Raw genomic sequence first — 5,882 nt, 5'->3', positions numbered from 1 at the left:
ATAACAAAACTGCTTTATTTACTTTTTTTCATTTCAATCACATTATACATAACTACACACAAATACACTTTTTACTCAAACTTTAATAGTACTCTTCTTTTACTAACAAAAATTAAATAGGTAGGTATCTCCTTTAATAACTCCGTAAAACCATATATAGTGCATACATTATGAGAACGGGCTTGCCATATCTGGCGACTGATATGTCAAAAGAACTATCGGGTCTGCCCACGAAATTCAAATTTAATTTGGTTTTTCGCAATTTGTAAACTAATACGACAACGTAGGCTTATGGCATTCTAATAGCGCCAATGGCAGTATCATCTCCACAGGTTTATATTAAAATCTTTACTTGAAAGTGTCCAGTTTAAGATGTTAGTCAAAATAATGAGTTTGATGTGAGTTACTCACAAGTTAGTCGATACTCTTGACTAATTTCTCAAACTGGACCATTTCAAGTAATGATTTTTATATAAACCTGTGGATATGATACTGCCATTGGCGCTATTAGAATGCCATAAGCCTACTAGTCGTATTAGTTTACAAATTGTGAAAAACCAAATTAAATTTTAATTTCGCTGGCAGGCCCTTTTAATGCACCTTAATCTAAGGGTTATTACTTTTACATGATAGTTGACACATACAGTACGGTTTAATAGCCCGTTCACACAGGCTGCGTAAGCGTAGACGTAGCGCGTACCATTGCGTTGTAATGTATGGAACTGTATGAAACATGGCACACCGCTTGCGTAAAGCGTGGACGTATGCGTAACCCGGTGTGTTAGGGGTTTACGCGCGTCACTACGCACGTGTCACGTGTACGCAATTGGTGTGCATCAGCCTTAAACACATATTCAAGCCTCAATAGCTCAACGGTTATAGGAGTGGACTGTATTCCGAAAGGTCGGCGGTTCAAACCCCACCCGTTGCACTATTGTAGTACCCACTCCTAGCACAAGCTTTACGCTTAGTTGGAGGGAAAAGGGGAATGTTAGTTATATTTAAAATGGCTAATATTCTTTTTTTTAATATTATTGTTAATGACAGCTGCGTGACGTCATGAGTGACGCCATTTTATCGTACTCACAGCGCTCACATAGACCAAAAATGGCGAGGGGGTTCTCAAAATGTACACTATATATAAAATTTTAGTTTGTTGGGCGATTGAATCAACCATTTTAATACAGATATTATTTTTAAATCTACTCTTCACTTATAGAAAATAATACGAAAAATATCATCTAAACATTATAATTTTTGTGTGATCCCATACAATTTCGACAAAATAATCAATAAAGCACCAAAACTCTTAAATAATAATTAAGTATATACCTATTCATTTATTTACTGATAATATCGGCATATTTATGGCAAAGTTATACTTACTTATAATTATATCGTAAAGCTACCCTCTCCAAACAAAAAAAAAATTGTTTTTGGAGCGGAAAGTGGAATATTTCTGTCATGTTTATAAAATGACTAATAATAATTATATTTAACGTCTCTCTTTTAGTACAATTTCTTATTAATACAACTAAATATTTTTTTCTAGTAAAAATAAATTATATTCCCTACATAAATATTTTTATATTTCGATATGGCAACGAATGGAGATTGATTAGGGTCTGATTTTTGGACCAACAAATAATTTTAACTAAATCCACGGAGATAATTTAGCATAAGGCTCTCTCAGTTACGTCTTATACAAATGACAAAGACAAAAACAACCAATCACAAATGGTAGGTTTCTATACTACTCTATTAGATAACCTATGTTATCAAAAACCGGCCAAGTGCGAGTCGGACTCGCGCACTGAGGGTTCCATACTCGGGTATTTTTTTCGTCATTTTGCACGACAAATCAAAAACTATTATGTATAAAAATCTATTTTAGAACGTACAGGTAAAGCCCTTTTATATGATACCCCACTTGGTATAATTATCTTAGTTTGAAAATTGAAACACATTTTTTTAAATGATGTAACCACAAATTCACGGTTTTCGGATTTATTCCTTTACTTGTGCTATAAGACCTACATACCTGCCAAATTTCATGATTCTAGGTCAACGGGAAGTACCCTATAGGTTTTCTTGACAGACACGACGGACGGACGGACATACGGAGAGACAGACAGACAGCAAAGTGATCCTATAAGTGTTCCATTTTTCCTTTTGAGGGACGTTCGAAATTCAATTTTACAGTTTCTTTTGTGATTGGTTGGTGAGTCAAAATGGTTAAAGCCAACTGAGATTTTTTGTCTCTGTCATTTGTATGGGATTACGTAACTGAGAGACCCTTATTCTAACTTCTCTCAGTGGATAAAGCATAACAGCTGAAATTAATAATCAATCCTATCTGTATCTGTCTATAAGTTGCATAGCAATGTTGTTATTTGTCAAAAAATGTTTGGTCTTCTTGACAAATAACCATTTTGCTCAATAATATATCAACAAAATAAACAGATAGATTGATTATATTAATTTCGGTAATGGAATACATCTTTCGACGTAAAAACTGTCAAAATGTCAAATTATCCGTCAGTAGATTATTTTTGGTCAAAAAATTAGCCCTTATTACAGTTAACATTAAGTAGAATAAATGGAAAAAATACCAATAAATATCATTACATTATTAGGAAAATACAAAAAAATAGAGATTTTTCTAGAAGAGATCTTAGGTTGAAAAAATAGAGATTCTATAATAGAAATTTTATAATCTATGGCGTTAATTCCATACATAACGGTCTAACATTCCATGTAAATATCAAAGTTCTCTATAATCTATGTGAAGATTTTACATACATAACTAGTCCATTCGGTACTCAGTGATTATCAAGCCATGAAGCCATCAAGCTCATTTGACATCTATTTTTAATCCATTGAAGGTTTAATATGCAATATTATATTTGTATCGCTCAGTGAAGCAGCAATGTACAACCAACCAATGTCAAATGAGTTTGATGGCTTTCATTTAGTGAGGATCACTGGACTAGTTTTAGAGTGACGAAAATGATGCCAAGTTTTTAAAAGTATTCGCATTTTTTTCTTACCAATGTAAAAAGAAGAAGACAGACTATCCCATTTTATTTAGTTTAGATATATCAAATCTTGATAGGGAAAAGCTAGTTCGAAATTATAGTTTTAGGGCGATTGCGCACTGCATCCGATCGGAATCCGTGAAAACACGTTCCGAAGTAGTCATAGAACTATTTGTATGGTAGCTTACGCACTAGCTCCGACTTCCGTCATCCGAGTTCTATCCGTCGTCATCCGTGAGAATATCTCGGATGTGCCTCGGATTCAAATCGGACGTATCACGTAGATATGTCAAAGATGTCCACTGAATAGCTTGGATTTGGGTCAGAGATCGGATTAGTGCGTAACAGCTTATATAGATAGTTATATGTAACAAGTCTGTAAATCTATCCCAAGTATATAAATTCTACATATATAAGTCCTACTAATATATAGGACTTTGATTTAGTTTTAACCATCGATGTATATGGATTAGCCTTTCCCATACAATTCCGTCCGCAAAAATACGCTTGAATCTTACGTCATCGTCATTGACAAAGTCAAGAGACTTTTGCTATTTCTCTTGACTTTTTGAGCGCGTTTTTATCTTCGAAGGGCCCATCCATATACATCGATGGTTTTAACAGCGAAACACTGTTAGACCGAAAGTCATGGAAAGGCCGCCTAAAAAATACGAAATAAAAATATAAATGCCCTATGGAATGTTATATTTCCTATATTTTTTTAATACTACGCATTTATTTATTATAATATGAATTCTTCTACAATATTACTTTAATACTAGTTATTTATATTAGGTACTATTTCGTTTTTTTCTTCAAAATGTGCAAAAACTATACAAAAGCTATTACAAAAATTCAATTCTTTTTTATTCTAATCACTCAAGCCCACACAATATATGCTTCTAATTGTTATAACTAATTACAGGTAAGTGATCATAATTACTTTTCAGAATGAGTAACGGAGACATCTATACTAATAAATAAAATTGAAGTGTCTATCTGTTTGAACGGGCTAATCTCCAGAAAGGCTAAACCTATTTTGACGGGACTTTCACAGACAAGTAGAGGATTAACCCAGGAGTAGCTAGGTTACTTTTTTAACCGACTTTGTAAAATTGAGTTTTGATTTTCTACCTATGTGCACTGATATCTCCGAGATTTCTGAACCGATTTGAGATTTTTACAATGTTATTTTGTACTAGATGATGCCATCGACTCCGTCCGCGTGGATATGGGTTTTTGAAAAGCCCGTGGGAACTCTTTGCTTTTCCGGGATAAAAAATTTCGGAAGTCAATTTCCGGGGCGCAAGATACCACTGTACCAAATTTCATATAAATCGGTGCAGCGGTTGAGCCGTGAAAACGTAGCAGACAGACGGACAGACAGACAGACAGACGCGCTTTCGCATTTATAATATTAAGTATGGCGGATAGGAAAATGATACAAGAACAATAATTGAAATTATAAAGCTCTGGTTCTAAAAGTGACATGGCCGCAATTAGTGATCTGTCCATAAGTTACTTTGTTTTTTGTCAAAAAACTCATATTTTCGACAAATAACAACGTTGCTAAATAATTTATCGACAAATTAGATAGATTGATTAATTATGAATGATTTCAGTGTAGATCTTTACTTGATTAACAATTAGTAGCATATATTTTAGAGTGACTTTCTTACAATATTTATTATTGCATTTTTATTGTTTAAAAACCATTTACCACAAAACTGACTTTTGAGATTTAAATAAATAAATGAATTAACTTTTATTTCAGGCCATTAGACCCATAATTGTGTTAGTATGACAAAATGATTTAACTCTCGGGCCATTTTCGCCCAAATTATACGAGTAAGGTATAAAAATTTCTGTCCAAGCCCTTTAGGGTCAATTCACATTTTTTTAAATTCGATGGCAATGTGATCCAACCCTAAGTATCCTTTATTCTATACCTACAATATTTTTCTTTTAAAGTCTCAAAAGTCAACACATTTCACGATCAATGGTTATTTAATTATTACAAAATAATTATATTTAATTTAAAGCTATTACATCGCCATCTATCAGTGAAAATAGAAAAAAAAACATATTCAAAAATGTAATAAAAATTCTGTGCGTGGTACTTCGTAGCTTATTTTTGAACTAATGGCGTCTATTTGTGACAAATTACAATATTTTAAAACTATTTATTTAATGTAGGTACTTATTGTATGGTCTGTCTTGTTCAAGGAGGTGGTAACTGACATTTTGTAAGATATTTGTTGCATTTATTACTTTTTTAACGTAAAAATATGCATTGTCTCTTGTAAAAATTGATCACAAGTTTTACGAAAGTAAATATTCAATTTTTTTAGAAAATTTTGGCCCTAAACCTAAATTAATTTGGTATTAAAGGTATGACTATAAAACAAGACAAATCAGAAATGATTAATGATAGAATATAAGAAATGGAAAAAAAAAACAAATAATATGTACTTCTAATTGAGAATGAAATCATGTAAGAATTATCATATTATTTTAACAAAACTTCCTTCCACAAACTTCTGATGGAAATGAAATATAAACAAAATGCGCTTCTAATTGAAAACAGAATCATCAAAAAATTCATTTCAAATTCATCATTTTAACGAAGCTCACTACCAAAAAACTCTGATGGGAATACAATATATAAAAAAATGTACTGTTCTAATTGGAACAAAATCTTTTAAGAAAATAAATCAAATGAACAAAACTTTTTTTTACAAAATTCTACCCGGAACACAATATTTTTATTTATTGTTTTAATTTTAAACGTTGTAATGTTTATTAATTAATTATATTGTTAATAATTTTGCATTTTTTAAAAAC

At 31.9% G+C, this 5,882-nt stretch overlaps 1 long non-coding RNA gene across 1 annotated transcript; it reads left to right on the top strand.

Moving 5' to 3' along the window:
* LOC123879189 lies at positions 1-2,722 on the top strand. Its single transcript, XR_006798961.1, has 2 exons — positions 1-88; positions 2,655-2,722. It is a non-coding gene; the product is annotated as an uncharacterized LOC123879189 (long non-coding RNA).
* The last annotated feature ends 3,160 nt before the right edge of the window (positions 2,723-5,882 follow it).

The sequence above is a fragment of the Maniola jurtina genome, chromosome 27, assembly GCF_905333055.1.
Source record: "Maniola jurtina chromosome 27, ilManJurt1.1, whole genome shotgun sequence".
Classification (NCBI taxonomy): domain Eukaryota; kingdom Metazoa; phylum Arthropoda; class Insecta; order Lepidoptera; family Nymphalidae; genus Maniola; species Maniola jurtina.
This window is presented reverse-complemented; position numbering and strand designations above follow the sequence as displayed.